Here is a 19,368-nt window from a genome sequence, read left to right on the forward strand (position 1 = left end):
AGACACATTATGCTATGGCAGATCAGGATCTTTTTTGTTGTCAGTTTGACATGACTTAAAAGTGAGTATGTATGATATGTGCATAATGTGTTCATCTTCAGAAGTAGAGTACTGCAAATAGAGTCTTTGCTTTCACCATGTTCACCTGCTTTCGTGCTTCATTCTTCATTGTTAGTCTCATAGAAAATGCATTAGTAATGCCTAGATGTAATTCAGGGACTGAAACCATAAATATTGATAAGTGCAGTAATATAGTCTCCTGACAATTTCTGGCATTTCAGTATAATGTTACTTCCTGTTTAGTCAGCATTACTCATACATGGTAAGCAGTATTAATTATAATATTGTACAGTTTATTTCTTTGCTTTGCAAGATATGCTCTGTTGAATTGTATGTTTTGTTCCTTTCTCTGTCTCTCGCCCCTGATGAAAAGCTTATTCAGCCAATGTCAGCTATTTAGAGCTACAATGGAAATAGGGGAATACCATCGTCAACAACATTGATTATGCCAACGAACGGATTGACCTATTTAGCTATTGCTTGACAAACAACACTACATTAATATGATATGCTTTTGTTCTCTGCATAATGATGACCACTGAATTAGATACCTTTTCAGTGTCTCGCATTTGTGCAGTTAATATTGTATGGTTTCTGTCGGTATCATGGAAGGGGTTTGTGAGTCAGAGATAATTTTAAAAAAATTCTTTTCTTCATTTTTATTGTTAAAGTATACCTTTCATGTTGGAGTTAGAGAATTCAAATTTGTTACACTTTTGAGTTGAATAGCTGCTGTTTATTTATATCAGCATCAAAGATATAAGAATAAATGTATGCATTAAACCTGGAACTATAAACTAGGTGATCTTGCCAATTCAGATTTACGTGTCAGATTTTTAATCCTTTTATAAACTTCATATTTATTGTCATATATTTTATTTAATGATAAAAGAGCAAAGGTCATTACCTAAGTCACAGGTGTTGACAGGATTTATGTCACAATATCGATATAAATTATTCATAAGATTACATTGTATGACACTGATAAAACAACTGGTATGTGATGAAAATAGATTATGTATATTAAGATGATACAAATAGTGTGTATGAAAGAAATGCAGTTAGTTGAATATTGTGATGATAACTGCATTAATGCACAAATGCAGTTTCTGCGCAATTTGCCATGCAGATTCATCAGAATTGTCCACATGTGAGGTGCAGGAATATGGTCTGTGTTTCATCTGTTTATTTGCATATCTGCTTGGACTCGGGTAGGTGTTTAGTATATTATAATTTATAAACAAACAAGGCTTAAATCTGAGGATATATATGTATGTCTGTGTGCACATAAAACATGCCAAATATTAGTTTACTCTGTTGCTTGGGAAATATTCTCTATGAAAAATTTCTTGCTTAATATGAGGTGAGGTTGAGATGTCTATAATCAATAATGGAGAGTACCTTAGACAATTCACTCATCCAGTACCTCACTATTTTATTGTTGACACACTACTGCTATTGTACAGTAATATCCAGTCATATTATTTTGTTCCCTTTTTCTGGGTTTAACACCAATTTTTCCAGCACATGATAGGCTATACATGGCGGCCAATGTATTTGTTTGAAGAACCCGGGAAAATCCTGGGAAGAACCCATTATAAGCTACTAGCAAACTTTCTCAAATATGATACCCACATTGGCTGAGTTAAGACTCAAACCCACGTAGAGAGAGAGAGAGAGATAATATGTGTGAGTAATCTATAAAGTCAAGCACCTTGTATTGCACAGCCAGGGCCCCTGGTCATATTGACTGATCAAAGCAAACTTAAAATGCATACTTAGTGAATTGTGTATCAGTGTTGATATTGAAACTTAACACTGTTCTTACATGTGCTACCTACAGAAGAAACCCCTGTTCTTATGCATATCATTTTAAATTAAGTCTTAGCTATATTTTTTACTTCAATGAGTTTAATTTAATGGGTTGTTATTTATATACCAGTAATAGTAGTAATTTGCAATTGCTGCTCAACACTTTGCCGACAGCACACACTTCAGCAGTTGACAAGTCATCAGATTTCAAATAATCAACTTGGCTAAGAACATATCATATATACTCAGTTGTAAGTCCACTTCAGCTGTGCACACCCAGATCTATTGTTGCATAATCCATAAGCAGATTTGGGTCTGTGTAGTTTGTTGAGAATATTCAGTAGATAAAACAACATAGATGCAACAATCCATCAGGGTCTGTGTTGTTTTGCAGTTGGGTTCTACCTAGAAGTGAATATGTATGGTAACCCATAATTAACAAATAACATTTCATTTGTATAGTTGAAACAATTTGATATAAAATATCCCGTAAAGTCTAATATCGTCAGACTTCTGCATTCATACTACTGCTCACAAGAAAGTAAAATTTGCTTTACAAATGACCAAGTTAGGTACAACAGTTTCTAACAAGTTAGGAAATATTTATAACTGAATGCTTTGTAATGTTAACCAGGAAATGTTGTCAGGGATATATTTATACAAGTTTGTATATACTGTATATACTCGCTTATAAGATGAGTTCACCTGCAAACTGTACAGACCCAGATCCAGTAGAACAAACAACATAGACCCAGATCTGCAGGTACATTATGCTATGGTAGATCAAGTACATTGTTGTGTGCAGTTTGACTCTACTTATAAGTGAGTTTATACGGTTTGTGTTTCATTTCTTGCATCATAGATAGTCTACGTTTCAGATCTTACTCGTCATGTAAGATTTTCATCTTCAGAAACAGTACTGCAAATAGAGAAAATGCTTTCACCGTGTTCATTTGCTTTCATTATTCATTCTTCATTGTCAGTCTTTTAAAAAAAACCATTAGTAATATTTAGATGTAATTAGGGACTGAAACCATAAATATTGACGAGTGCAGAAATGTAGTCTCTTTACTCTTGAGGGCAGTTCAGTATAAATGTCACTTTCCTGTTTAGTCAGCATGACCCATAATTGGAAGGCAACATTAATTACAATACTGCACTGTTTGTTTGCTTAGGAATGTTTGCTTTGTTGAAATGTATGTTTTGTTCCTGTTTTTATTATTGCTCACACTGATGAAAAGCTTATTTAGTCGATGTCAGCTATTTATAGCTGCAGTGGAAAAAGGGGAATACCATCGTCAATAATACTGATTATGCCAACGAACGGATTGACCTATTTTGCTACTGCTTGACAAACACTGCTCTAAAATGATATGCTTTTGTTCTCTGCATAACGATGACCATTGAATTAGATGTCAAAAAGTTTTACCTAAGGTATTTATTAGATGTTTTACATCATCAGTTGAACGTGCTCATTTACTGATAGATTCCTGTATGTACCAATAATCACAATTACTTTTTCAGTGTTTCACAGTTGTGCAATTAATATTAGATGGCTTCTGTCCGTATCATAGGAAGGGGAGTGAGTCAGGGATAATTTAAAAAAATGGATAACCTGGCACAGTCTATACATTTACAATTTTTAAGTATGTTAAAAACCTCTGTGACCAATCTGGTTGCATTATTTCTAATGGTCAATGCTTTTAGACTGAATAAATAAAATTTCATTGCTTTCTAAATTACTTTGTATTTTATTGTTTATGTATATCTTTCATGGTGGAGTTTCAGAATTCAAACTTGTTAAATTATTGAGTTGAATAGCTGCTGATTATATCAGCATCAGAGAAAGTGAATAAAATGTAGGCATTAAACCTGAATATAAATTAGATGACTTGCTAATTGAGATTTATGCATCAGATTCTGTCCTTTTTTAAACTTCATATTTATCGTCATATGTTCTATGTAATGATAAAAGACCAAAGGTCTTTACCTAAGTCACAGGTGTTGCCAGGTTTTATGTCACAATATCGATATAAATTATTCATAAGATTACATCGTATGACATTGATAAAACAACTGGTATGTGATGAAAATAGATTATGTATATTAGGGTGATAAAAATAGTGTGTATGAAAGAACTGCAGTTAGTAGCATATTGTGATGATAATAACATTAATGCACAAATGCAGTTTCTGCACAATTTGCCATGCAGATTCATCAGAATTGTCCACATGTGAGGTGGGTGAATGTGGTCTGTGTTTCATCTGTGTTTATTTGCATATCTGCCTGGACACGGGTAGATGTTTAATATTTTGTAATTTATAAAACAAGACTTAAATCTCAATATATATATATATATATATATATATATATATATATATATATATATATATATATATATATATATATATATATATTGTATAGATGTTTCCACATAAAACATGTCAAGTATTAGCTTACTCTGTTGCTTGGAAAGTGATCTCTTTCACAAATTTCTCGCTTAAAACTGTGGATAGAGGTGAGATTGAGATGTCAGTGATATATAAAGGAGAGTACCTTAGACAATTCACACATCCAGTCCTGAATCTGTTATTGTTTTCACGCTACTTCTGTTGTACAATAATATCATTTCGTTCCCTTTTTCTGGGTTTAACACCATTTTTCCAGGACATGATAGGCTATACATGGCAGCCAGTGTATTTGGTGAAGGAAGAACCCAGGAAAATCCTCGGAAGAACCCATTGGAAGCAACTGGCAAACTCTCAAATATGGTACCTACATTGGCAGAGTTAAGACTCAAACCCAAGCAGAGAGAGACAGATAATGTGTGAGTGATCCACAAAGTCAATTACCTTGTATTGCAACGCCACCTGGGACCCCTTGTCATATTGGCTGACCATACCGAAGTTAAAATGCAAACTTGGAGAATCACTTACCAATGTTGAAATTGATACTAAACACAGTTGTTACACATGTGCTACCTACAGAAAAAACTGTTGTTAAGCATTTCATTTTAATTTAAGTTTTAACTATATATTTGACTTCAATGAATTTAATTAAAAGGTCTGTTATTTATATACCAGTAATTGTAGTAATTTGCAATTGCTGCTCAACACTTTGCTGACAGCACACACTTCAGCAGTTGACAAATTTTCACCAAAGTCCAAATAATCAAATTGGCTAAGAACATATCATATATACTAAGTTATAAGTCCATCCCAACTGTGCAGACCCAGATCTGTTGTCGCATAATGCATCAGCAGATTTGGGGTTTTATAGTTTGTTGAGAGTATTCGGTAGTTAAAGCAATATAGATGCAACAATCCATTAGGGTCTTTGTTGTTTTGCAGTTGGCTTCTACCTAGAAATGAGTATGTATGGTAACCCATAATTAACAATTAACATTTCTTTTGTATAATTAAACAATTTGATATAAAATATCCCACGTTGACTAATATCGTCAGACTTCTGCATTCAAACTACCGCTCACAAGAAAGTAAAATTTGCTTTACAAATGACCAAGTTAAGTACAAATGTTTGTAACAAGTTAGGAAATAATTATTATAATTGAATGCTTTGTAATGTTAACCAGGAAATGTTGTCAAGGGATATAATTATACAAGTTTGTATATACTGTATATACATGCTTATAAGATGAGTCCAACTGCAAACTGCAAAGTTACCGCTCCAGTGGCCTAGCGGTTAGATTGGATGCCTCAGATGCAGGAAGTTGTGGGTTTGAACCCCAGCCAAGTCATACTTAAGACTTTTAAAAAATGATACTAACAGGTGCAATCAGCATCAAGAGGTTAGTATTAGGACTGGTTGGCCTGGTGTCAGGATAATGTGACTGGGTAGGACATCATGCTACATGCCTGCGGCATGATTCCCCAGTGCTAGACATCACTATAAACTGCCACACTGCAGACATTATAGTGATATGACTGAAAAATTGTTAAAGCTATGTAAAAAAATCCGAATCACACACACACACACACACATGCAAACTGCACAGACCCAGATCTTTCACATAATGTGCCAGCAGATCTGGGACTCTGTAGTTTGTTAGGAGTAATCAGTAGAACAAAGAACATAAACTCAGATCTGTAGGTGGGTTGTGCTATGGTAGATCAGGTACTTTTTTGTTTGTTTTTTAACTCTACTGTTAAATGAGTACTACGGTTTTTGTTTCAATTTCTTGCATCATGGGTGATCTGTGTTTTTCAGGTCTTACTCTTCATGTAAGATTTTTATCTTTAGAAACAAAGTACTGCAAATAGAGTAAATGCTTTCATCTTGCTCACTTGCTTTCATTATTCATTCTTCATTGTCAGGCTCCTAAAAAACAAAAACATTAGTAATATTTAGATGTAATTAGGGACTGAAACCATAAATATTGACAAGTGCAGAAATGTAGTCTCTTTACTCTTGAGGGCAATTCAGTATAAATGTTACTTTCCTGTTTAGTCAGTATGACCCATAATTGGTAGGCATTATTAATTATAATATTGCGCTGTTTGTTTGTTTGCTTAGGAGTGTTTGCTTTGATGAAATGTATGTTTTGTTCCTTTTTTTATTATCTCTTACACCTGATGAAAAGCTTATTTAGTTGATGTAAGCTATTTATAACTACAGTGGAAATGGGGAAATACCATCGTCAACAATATTGATCATGCCAAGGAAATCATTGACCTATGTAGCTACCGCTTGACAAACACTACGTAAATTTTTTATGCTTTTGTCCTCTGCATAGTGATGATCCTTAAATTAGATGTCAACAAGTTTTACCGAAGGCGGCGTTCAGTAGATGTTTACATCATCATCAGTTGAACTTACTCATTTACTGATAGATTCATGTATGTACCAACAATCACAATTACTTTTTCAGTGTCTCACTTTTTACACAGTTAATATTAGATGGCTTCTGTCGGTTTTCAGAGTCTGAGGATGAGGCAGGAATAATTTTAAAAAATGGATGATGTTACTATTAGTCTGTACATTTACAGTTTTTAAACTATGTTAAAAGCCCCTGTGGCCATTCTTTTGCATTATTTCTGATGTGTCATCACTTTTTAGATCTGAATAAATAAATGTGTATCTCTTTCTAAATGGCTTTATTTATTGTTTAAGTATATATTTCATGGTTCACTTAAAGAATTCAAAACTTAACATTAAACTAATGAGTTGAATTGCTGCTGTTTATTTATATCAGCATCAAAGATATAAGAATAAATGCATGCATTAAACCTGGAACTATAAGCTAGGTGATCTTGCAAATTCAGATTTACGTGTCAGATTTTTAATCCTTTTATAAACTTCATATTCAATGTTGTACATTGTATTTAATGAAATAAGAGCAACGGTCTTTTCCCAAGTCACTGGTATTGCCAGGTTTTATGTCACAACAGCGATATAAAATATTCAGAAGATTACATCATGTGACACTGATAAAATGACTGCAATGTGATACCAAAAGATTTTGCATTTTAGATTGATAAAAACTGGACATGATTGAACTGCAGTTAGTTGAATATGGTGAGAATAAGAGCATGAAGTGCACATATGCATTTCCTGCCAATTAGCCATGCAGTGTCGTCAGAATTGTCCACATGTGATGTGGGGGGATGTGGTTTGTGTTTTATCTACATATATTTGCATCTCTGTATGGACTCAACTTGGTGTATAATCTATTATAATTTATAAAACAAGGCTTAATCTGAGGCATTTGTATTATACATTGTACAGCTGTTTCTGCTTGTGGATAGAGGTGAGATTGAGATGTCTGTGATCTATAAAGTAGAGTACCTTTGACAATTCACTCATCAAGGGCCTCACTCTTGTTTTGTTGTCACATTGCTATTGTACAATAATATCCAATTATATTATTTCGGTTGCTTTTCAAGGTTTAACACCAATTTTCCATCACATGATAGTCTATACATGGCAGCCAGTGTATTTGGTGTACGAAGAACCCAGGAAAATCCTGGGAAGAACCCATTATAAGCTACTGGCAAACTTTCTCAAATATGATACCCACACTGGCTGAGTTAAGACTCAAACCCACGTAGAGAGAGAGAGAGGGAGATAATATGTGTGAGTGATCTACAGAGTCAAGTACCTTGTATTGCTCAGCCACCCGGGACCCCTGGTCATATTGACTGATCAAAGCAAACTTAAAATGCATACTTAGTGAATTATGTATCAGTGTTGATATTGAAACTAAACACTGTTCTTACATGTTCTACCTACAGAAGAAACCCCTGTTCTTATGCATATCATTTTAAATTAAGTCTTAATTATATTTTTTACCTCGATGAGTTTATTTAATGGTTTGTTATTTATATACCAGTAATAGTAGTAATTTGCAATTGCTGCTCAACACTTTGCCAACAGTACACACTTCATCAGTTGACAAGTCATCAGATTTCTAATAATCAACTTGGCTAAGAACATATCATATATACTCAATTGTAAGTCCACTCCAACTGTGCAGACCCAGATCTATTGTTGCATAATGCGTCAGCAGATTTGGGTCTTTGTAGTTTGTTGAGAATACTCAGTAGATAAAACAACATAGATGCAACAATCCATCGGGGTCTGTGTTGTTTGCAGTTGGGTTCTGCCTAGAAGTGAATATGTATGGTAACCCATAATTAACAAATAACATTTCATTTGTATAGTTGAAACAATTTGATATAAAATATCCTGTGAAGTCTAATATCGTCAGACTTCTGCATTCATACTAGTATTTTACTACTGATCACAAGAAAGTAAAATTTGCTTTATGAACAACCAAGTTAGGTACAACTGTTTCTAACAAGTTTGGAAATAATTATTATAATTGAATGCTTTGTAATGTTAACCAGGAAATGTTGTCAGGGGATATATTTATACAAGTTTGTATATACAGTATGTACTTGCTTATAAGATGAGTTCAAATAGACCCAGATCCAGTAGAAGAAACAACATAGACCCAGATCTGCAGGCATATTATGCTATGGTAGATCAAGAGCTTTGTGACTACTTACAAGTGAGTTTATATGGTTTGTGTTTCATTTCTTGCATCATAGATAGTCTATATTTCAGATCTTACTCGTCGTGTAAGATTTTCATCTTTAGAAACAGTACTGCAAATAGAGAAAATGCTTTCACCTTGTTCACTTGCTTTCCTTATTCATTCTTCATTGTCAGTCTCCTAAAAAAAAACAACATTAGTAATATTTAGATGTAATTAGGGACTGAAACCATAAATATTGACAAGTGCAGAAATATAGTCTCTTAACTCTTAAGCCATTTCAATATAAATGTTACTTTCCTGTTCAGTCAGCATGACCCATAATTGGTAGGCATTATTAATTATAATATTGCACTGTTTGTTTGTTTGCTTAGGAGTGTTTGCTTTGATGAAATGTATGTTTTGTTCCTTTTTTTATTATCTCTTACACCTGATGAAAAGCTTATTTAGTTGATGTAAGCTATTTATAACTACAGTGGAAATGGGGAAATACCATCGTCAACAATATTGATCATGCCAAGGAAATCATTGACCTATGTAGCTACCGCTTGACAAACACTACGTAAATTTTTTATGCTTTTGTCCTCTGCATAGTGATGATCCTTAAATTAGATGTCAACAAGTTTTACCGAAGGCGGCGTTCAGTAGATGTTTACATCATCATCAGTTGAACTTACTCATTTACTGATAGATTCTTGTATGTACCAACAATCACAATTACTTTTTCAGTGTCTCACTTTTTACACAGTTAATATTAGATGGCTTCTGTCGGTTTTCAGAGTCTGAGGATGAGGCAGGAATAATTTTAAAAAATGGATGATGTTACTATTAGTCTGTACATTTACAGTTTTTAAACTATGTTAAAAGCCCCTGTGGCCATTCTTTTGCATTATTTCTGATGTGTCATCACTTTTTAGATCTGAATAAATAAATTTGTATCTCTTTCTAAATGGCTTTATTTATTGTTTAAGTATATATTTCATGGTTCACTTAAAGAATTCAAAATTTAACATTAAACTAATGAGTTGAATAGCTGCTGTTTATTTATATCAGCATCAAAGCTATAAGAATAAATGTATGCATTAAACCTGGAACTATAAGCTAGGTGATCTTGCAAATTCAGATTTACGTGTCAGATTTTTAATCCTTTTATAAACTTCATATTCAATGTTGTACATTGTATTTAATGAAATAAGAGCAACGGTCTTTTCCCAAGTCATTGGTGTTGCCAGGTTTTATGTCACAACAGCAATATAAAGTATTCAGAAGATTACATCATGTGACACTGATAAAATGACTGCAATGTGATACCAAAAGATTTTGCATTTTAGATTGATAAAAACTGGACATGATTGAATTGCAGTTAGTTGAATATGGTGAGAATAAGAGCATGAAGTGCACATATGCATTTCCTGCCAATTAGCCATGCAGTGTCGTCAGAATTGTCCACATGTGATGTGGGGGGATGTGGTTTGTGTTTTATCTACATATATTTGCATCTCTGTATGGACTCAGCTTGGTGTATAATCTATTATAATTTATAAAACAAGGCTTAATCTGAGGCATTTGTATTATACATTGTATAGCTGTTTCTGCTTAAGACATTTCAAGAATTAGTTTACTCTGTTGCTTGGAAAACATTCTCTATCATAAATTTCTTGTTCAAAATGTGGATAGAGGTGAGATTGAGATGTCTGTGATCTATAAAGCAGAGTACCTTTGACAATTCACTCATCCAGGGCCTCACTCTTGTTTTGTTGTCACATTGCTATTGTACAATAATATCCAGTTATATTATTTTGGTTGCTTTTCAAGGTTTAACACCAATTTTCCATCACATGATAGTCTATACATGGCAGCCAGTGTATTTGGTGTATGAAGAACCCAGGAAAATCCTGGGAAGAACCCATTATAAGCTACTGGCAAACTTTCTCAAATATGATACCCACACTGGCTGAGTTAAGACTCAAACCCACGTAGAGAGAGAGAGAGGGAGATAATATGTGTGAGTGATCTACAGAGTCAAGTACCTTGTATTGCTCAGCCACCCGGGACCCCTGGTCATATTGACTGATCAAAGCAAACTTAAAATGCATACTTAGTGAATTATGTATCATTGTTGATATTGAAACTAAACACTGTTCTTACACGTGCTACCTACAGAAGAAACCCCTATTCTTATGCATATCATTTTAAATTAAGTCTTAATTATATTTTTTACATCGATGAGTTTAATTTAATGGTTTGTTATTTATATACCAGTAATAGTAGTAATTTGCAATTGCTGCTCAACACTTTGCCGACAGCACACACTTCTACAGTTGACAAGTCATCAGATTTCTAATAATCAACTTGGCTAAGAACATATCATATATACTCAATTGTAAGTCCACTCCAACTGTGCAGACCCAGATCTATTGTTGCATAATGCGTCAGCAGATTTGGGTCTTTGTAGTTTGTTGAGAATACTCAGTAGATAAAACAACATAGATGCAACAATCCATCGGGGTCTGTGTTGTTTTGCAGTTGGGTTCTACCTAGAAGTGAGTATGTATGGTAACCCATAATTAACAAATAACATTTCATTTGTATAGTTGAAACAATTTGATATAAAATGTCCCATAAAGTCTAATATCGTCAGACTTCTGCATTCATACTAGTATTTTACTACTGCTCACAAGAAAGTAAAATTTGCTTTACGAACGACCAAGTTAGGTACAACTGTTTCTAACAAGTTTGGAAATAATATTTATAACTGAATGCTTTGTAATGTTAACCAGGAAATGTTGTCAGGGATACATTTATACAAGTTTGTATATACAGTATATACTCGCTTATAAGATGAGTTCAAATAGACCCAGATCCAGTAGAAGAAACAACATAGACCCAGATCTGCAGGCATATTATGCTATGGTAGATCAAGAGCTTTCTGACTACTTACAAGTGAGTTTATATGGTTTGTGTTTCATTTCTTGCATCATAGATAGTCTGTGTTTCAGATCTTACTCGTCGTGTAAGATTTTCATCTTTAGAAACAGTACTGCAAATAGAGAAAATGCTTTCACCTTGTTCACTTGCTTTCCTTATTCATTCTTCATTGTCAGTCTCCTAAAAAAAAACAACATTAGTAATATTTAGATGTAATTAGGGACTGAAACCATAAATATTGACAAGTGCAGAAATATAGTCTCTTAACTCTTAAGGCATTTCAATATAAATGTTACTTTCCTGTTTAGTCAACATGACCCATAATTGGTAGGCATTATTAATTATAATATTGCACTGTTTGTTTGTTTGCTTAGGAGTGTTTGCTTTGATGAAACGTATGTTTTGTTCCTTTTTGTTATTATCTCTTACACCTGATGAAAAGCTTATTTAGTTGATGTAAGCTATTTATAACTACAGTGGAAATGGGGAAATACCATCGTCAACAATATTGATCATGCTAAGGAAATCATTGACCTATGTAGCTACCGCTTGACAAACACTACGTAAATTTTTTATGCTTTTGTCCTCTGCATAGTGATGATCCTTAAATTAGATGTCAACAAGTTTTACCGAAGGCGGCGTTCATTAGATGTTTACATCATCATCAGTTGAACTTACTCATTTACTGATAGATTCATGTATGTACCAACAATCACAATTACTTTTTCAGTGTCTCACTTTTTACACAGTTAATATTAGATGGCTTCTGTCGGTTTTCAGAGTCTGAGGATGAGGCAGGAATAATTTTAAAAAATGGATGATGTTACTATTAGTCTGTACATTTACAGTTTTTAAACTATGTTAAAAGCCCCTGTGGCCATTCTTTTGCATTATTTCTGATGTGTCATCACTTTTTAGATCTGAATAAATAAATTTGTATCTCTTTCTAAATGGCTTTATTTATTGTTTAAGTATATATTTCATGGTTCACTTAAAGAATTCAAAACTTAACATTAAACTAATGAGTTGAATTGCTGCTGTTTATTTATATCAGCATCAAAGCTATAAGAATAAATGTATGCATTAAACCTGGAACTATAAGCTAGGTGATCTTGCAAATTCAGATTTACGTGTCAGATTTTTAATCCTTTTATAAACTTCATATTCAATGTTGTACATTGTATTTAATGAAATAAGAGCAACGGTCTTTTCCCAAGTCACTGGTATTGCCAGGTTTTATGTCACAACAGCGATATAAAATATTCAGAAGATTACATCATGTGACACTGATAAAATGACTGCAATGTGATACCAAAAGATTTTGCATTTTAGATTGATAAAAACTGGACATGATTGAATTGCAGTTAGTTGAATATGGTGAGAATAAGAGCATGAAGTGCACATATGCATTTCCTGCCAATTAGCCATGCAGTGTCGTCAGAATTGTCCACATGTGATGTGGGGGGATGTGGTTTGTGTTTTATCTACATATATTTGCATCTCTGTATGGACTCAACTTGGTGTATAATCTATTATAATTTATAAAACAAGGCTTAATCTGAGGCATTTGTATTATACATTGTACAGCTGTTTCTGCTTGTGGATAGAGGTGAGATTGAGATGTCTGTGATCTATAAAGTAGAGTACCTTTGACAATTCACTCATCAAGGGCCTCACTCTTGTTTTGTTGTCACATTGCTATTGTACAATAATATCCAATTATATTATTTCGGTTGCTTTTCAAGGTTTAACACCAATTTTCCATCACATGATAGTCTATACATGGCAGCCAGTGTATTTGGTGTACGAAGAACCCAGGAAAATCCTGGGAAGAACCCATTATAAGCTACTGGCAAACTTTCTCAAATATGATACCCACACTGGCTGAGTTAAGACTCAAACCCACGTAGAGAGAGAGAGAGGGAGATAATATGTGTGAGTGATCTACAGAGTCAAGTACCTTGTATTGCTCAGCCACCCGGGACCCCTGGTCATATTGACTGATCAAAGCAAACTTAAAATGCATACTTAGTGAATTATGTATCAGTGTTGATATTGAAACTAAACACTGTTCTTACATGTTCTACCTACAGAAGAAAGCCCTGTTCTTATGCATATCATTTTAAATTAAGTCTTAATTATATTTTTTACCTCGATGAGTTTATTTAATGGTTTGTTATTTATATACCAGTAATAGTAGTAATTTGCAATTGCTGCTCAACACTTTGCCAACAGTACACACTTCATCAGTTGACAAGTCATCAGATTTCTAATAATCAACTTGGCTAAGAACATATCATATATACTCAATTGTAAGTCCACTCCAACTGTGCAGACCCAGATCTATTGTTGCATAATGCGTCAGCAGATTTGGGTCTTTGTAGTTTGTTGAGAATACTCAGTAGATAAAACAACATAGATGCAACAATCCATCGGGGTCTGTGTTGTTTGCAGTTGGGTTCTGCCTAGAAGTGAATATGTATGGTAACCCATAATTAACAAATAACATTTCATTTGTATAGTTGAAACAATTTGATATAAAATATCCTGTGAAGTCTAATATCGTCAGACTTCTGCATTCATACTAGTATTTTACTACTGATCACAAGAAAGTAAAATTTGCTTTATGAACAACCAAGTTAGGTACAACTGTTTCTAACAAGTTTGGAAATAATTATTATAATTGAATGCTTTGTAATGTTAACCAGGAAATGTTGTCAGGGGATATATTTATACAAGTTTGTATATACAGTATGTACTTGCTTATAAGATGAGTTCAAATAGACCCAGATCCAGTAGAAGAAACAACATAGACCCAGATCTGCAGGCATATTATGCTATGGTAGATCAAGAGCTTTGTGACTACTTACAAGTGAGTTTATATGGTTTGTGTTTCATTTCTTGCATCATAGATAGTCTATATTTCAGATCTTACTCGTCGTGTAAGATTTTCATCTTTAGAAACAGTACTGCAAATAGAGAAAATGCTTTCACCTTGTTCACTTGCTTTCCTTATTCATTCTTCATTGTCAGTCTCCTAAAAAAAAACAACATTAGTAATATTTAGATGTAATTAGGGACTGAAACCATAAATATTGACAAGTGCAGAAATATAGTCTCTTAACTCTTAAGCCATTTCAATATAAATGTTACTTTCCTGTTCAGTCAGCATGACCCATAATTGGTAGGCATTATTAATTATAATATTGCACTGTTTGTTTGTTTGCTTAGGAGTGTTTGCTTTGATGAAATGTATGTTTTGTTCCTTTTTTTATTATCTCTTACACCTGATGAAAAGCTTATTTAGTTGATGTAAGCTATTTATAACTACAGTGGAAATGGGGAAATACCATCGTCAACAATATTGATCATGCCAAGGAAATCATTGACCTATGTAGCTACCGCTTGACAAACACTACGTAAATTTTTTATGCTTTTGTCCTCTGCATAGTGATGATCCTTAAATTAGATGTCAACAAGTTTTACCGAAGGCGGCGTTCAGTAGATGTTTACATCATCATCAGTTGAACTTACTCATTTACTGATAGATTCTTGTATGTACCAACAATCACAATTACTTTTTCAGTGTCTCACTTTTTACACAGTTAATATTAGATGGCTTCTGTCGGTTTTCAGAGTCTGAGGATGAGGCAGGAATAATTTTAAAAAATGGATGATGTTACTATTAGTCTGTACATTTACAGTTTTTAAACTATGTTAAAAGCCCCTGTGGCCATTCTTTTGCATTATTTCTGATGTGTCATCACTTTTTAGATCTGAATAAATAAATTTGTATCTCTTTCTAAATGGCTTTATTTATTGTTTAAGTATATATTTCATGGTTCACTTAAAGAATTCAAAATTTAACATTAAACTAATGAGTTGAATAGCTGCTGTTTATTTATATCAGCATCAAAGCTATAAGAATAAATGTATGCATTAAACCTGGAACTATAAGCTAGGTGATCTTGCAAATTCAGATTTACGTGTCAGATTTTTAATCCTTTTATAAACTTCATATTCAATGTTGTACATTGTATTTAATGAAATAAGAGCAACGGTCTTTTCCCAAGTCATTGGTGTTGCCAGGTTTTATGTCACAACAGCAATATAAAGTATTCAGAAGATTACATCATGTGACACTGATAAAATGACTGCAATGTGATACCAAAAGATTTTGCATTTTAGATTGATAAAAACTGGACATGATTGAATTGCAGTTAGTTGAATATGGTGAGAATAAGAGCATGAAGTGCACATATGCATTTCCTGCCAATTAGCCATGCAGTGTCGTCAGAATTGTCCACATGTGATGTGGGGGGATGTGGTTTGTGTTTTATCTACATATATTTGCATCTCTGTATGGACTCAGCTTGGTGTATAATCTATTATAATTTATAAAACAAGGCTTAATCTGAGGCATTTGTATTATACATTGTATAGCTGTTTCTGCTTAAGACATTTCAAGAATTAGTTTACTCTGTTGCTTGGAAAACATTCTCTATCATAAATTTCTTGTTCAAAATGTGGATAGAGGTGAGATTGAGATGTCTGTGATCTATAAAGCAGAGTACCTTTGACAATTCACTCATCCAGGGCCTCACTCTTGTTTTGTTGTCACATTGCTATTGTACAATAATATCCAGTTATATTATTTTGGTTGCTTTTCAAGGTTTAACACCAATTTTCCATCACATGATAGTCTATACATGGCAGCCAGTGTATTTGGTGTATGAAGAACCCAGGAAAATCCTGGGAAGAACCCATTATAAGCTACTGGCAAACTTTCTCAAATATGATACCCACACTGGCTGAGTTAAGACTCAAACCCACGTAGAGAGAGAGAGAGGGAGATAATATGTGTGAGTGATCTACAGAGTCAAGTACCTTGTATTGCTCAGCCACCCGGGACCCCTGGTCATATTGACTGATCAAAGCAAACTTAAAATGCATACTTAGTGAATTATGTATCATTGTTGATATTGAAACTAAACACTGTTCTTACACGTGCTACCTACAGAAGAAACCCCTATTCTTATGCATATCATTTTAAATTAAGTCTTAATTATATTTTTTACATCGATGAGTTTAATTTAATGGTTTGTTATTTATATACCAGTAATAGTAGTAATTTGCAATTGCTGCTCAACACTTTGCCGACAGCACACACTTCTACAGTTGACAAGTCATCAGATTTCTAATAATCAACTTGGCTAAGAACATATCATATATACTCAATTGTAAGTCCACTCCAACTGTGCAGACCCAGATCTATTGTTGCATAATGCGTCAGCAGATTTGGGTCTTTGTAGTTTGTTGAGAATACTCAGTAGATAAAACAACATAGATGCAACAATCCATCGGGGTCTGTGTTGTTTTGCAGTTGGGTTCTACCTAGAAGTGAGTATGTATGGTAACCCATAATTAACAAATAACATTTCATTTGTATAGTTGAAACAATTTGATATAAAATGTCCCATAAAGTCTAATATCGTCAGACTTCTGCATTCATACTAGTATTTTACTACTGCTCACAAGAAAGTAAAATTTGCTTTACGAACGACCAAGTTAGGTACAACTGTTTCTAACAAGTTTGGAAATAATATTTATAACTGAATGCTTTGTAATGTTAACCAGGAAATGTTGTCAGGGATACATTTATACAAGTTTGTATATACAGTATATACTCGCTTATAAGATGAGTTCAAATAGACCCAGATCCAGTAGAAGAAACAACATAGACCCAGATCTGCAGGCATATTATGCTATGGTAGATCAAGAGCTTTCTGACTACTTACAAGTGAGTTTATATGGTTTGTGTTTCATTTCTTGCATCATAGATAGTCTGTGTTTCAGATCTTACTCGTCATGTAAGATTTTCATCTTTAGAAACAGTACTGCAAATAGAGAAAATGCTTTCACCTTGTTCACTTGCTTTCCTTATTCATTCTTCATTGTCAGTCTCCTAAAAAAAAACAACATTAGTAATATTTAGATGTAATTAGGGACTGAAACCATAAATATTGACAAGTGCAGAAATATAGTCTCTTAACTCTTAAGGCATTTCAATATAAATGTTACTTTCCTGTTTAGTCAACATGACCCATAATTGGTAGGCATTATTAATTATAATATTGCACTGTTTGTTTGTTTGCTTAGGAGTGTTTGCTTTGATGAAACGTATGTTTTGTTCCTTTTTGTTATTATCTCTTACACCTGATGAAAAGCTTATTTAGTTGATGTAAGCTATTTATAACTACAGTGGAAATGGGGAAATACCATCGTCAACAATATTGATCATGCTAAGGAAATCATTGACCTATGTAGCTACCGCTTGACAAACACTACGTAAATTTTTTATGCTTTTGTCCTCTGCATAGTGATGATCCTTAAATTAGATGTCAACAAGTTTTACCGAAGGCGGCGTTCATTAGATGTTTACATCATCATCAGTTGAACTTACTCATTTACTGATAGATTCATGTATGTACCAACAATCACAATTACTTTTTCAGTGTCTCACTTTTTACACAGTTAATATTAGATGGCTTCTGTCGGTTTTCAGAGTCTGAGGATGAGGCAGGAATAATTTTAAAAAATGGATGATGTTACTATTAGTCTGTACATTTACAGTTTTTAAACTATGTTAAAAGCCCCTGTGGCCATTCTTTTGCATTATTTCTGATGTGTCATCACTTTTTAGATCTGAATAAATAAATTTGTATCTCTTTCTAAATGGCTTTATTTATTGTTTAAGTATATATTTCATGGTTCACTTAAAGAATTCAAAACTTAACATTAAACTAATGAGTTGAATTGCTGCTGTTTATTTATATCAGCATCAAAGCTATAAGAATAAATGTATGCATTAAACCTGGAACTATAAGCTAGGTGATCTTGCAAATTCAGATTTACGTGTCAGATTTTTAATCCTTTTATAAACTTCATATTCAATGTTGTACATTGTATTTAATGAAATAAGAGCAACGGTCTTTTCCCAAGTCACTGGTATTGCCAGGTTTTATGTCACAACAGCGATATAAAATATTCAGAAGATTACATCATGTGACACTGATAAAATGACTGCAATGTGATACCAAAAGATTTTGCATTTTAGATTGATAAAAACTGGACATGATTGAATTGCAGTTAGTTGAATATGGTGAGAATAAGAGCATGAAGTGCACATATGCATTTCCTGCCAATTAGCCATGCAGTGTCGTCAGAATTGTCCACATGTGATGTGGGGGGATGTGGTTTGTGTTTTATCTACATATATTTGCATCTCTGTATGGACTCAACTTGGTGTATAATCTATTATAATTTATAAAACAAGGCTTAATCTGAGGCATTTGTATTATACATTGTACAGTTGTTTCTGCTTGTGGATAGAGGTGAGATTGAGATGTCTGTGATCTATAAAGTAGAGTACCTTTGACAATTCACTCATCAAGGGCCTCACTCTTGTTTTGTTGTCACATTGCTATTGTACAATAATATCCAATTATATTATTTCGGTTGCTTTTCAAGGTTTAACACCAATTTTCCATCAC

The 19,368-nt window shown here is 33.5% G+C and overlaps 1 protein-coding gene across 1 annotated transcript in view; it reads left to right on the top strand.

Moving 5' to 3' along the window:
- The window catches only part of LOC149802926 (uncharacterized), a 126,623-nt gene that overhangs the window by 31,990 nt on the left and 75,265 nt on the right, over positions 1–19,368 (top strand). The gene's annotated exons all lie outside the window — the stretch shown is intronic.

The sequence above is a fragment of the Sinohyriopsis cumingii genome, chromosome 3, assembly GCF_028554795.1.
Source record: "Sinohyriopsis cumingii isolate HCF-2022 chromosome 3, ASM2855479v2, whole genome shotgun sequence".
NCBI lineage: Eukaryota > Metazoa > Mollusca > Bivalvia > Unionida > Unionidae > Sinohyriopsis > Sinohyriopsis cumingii.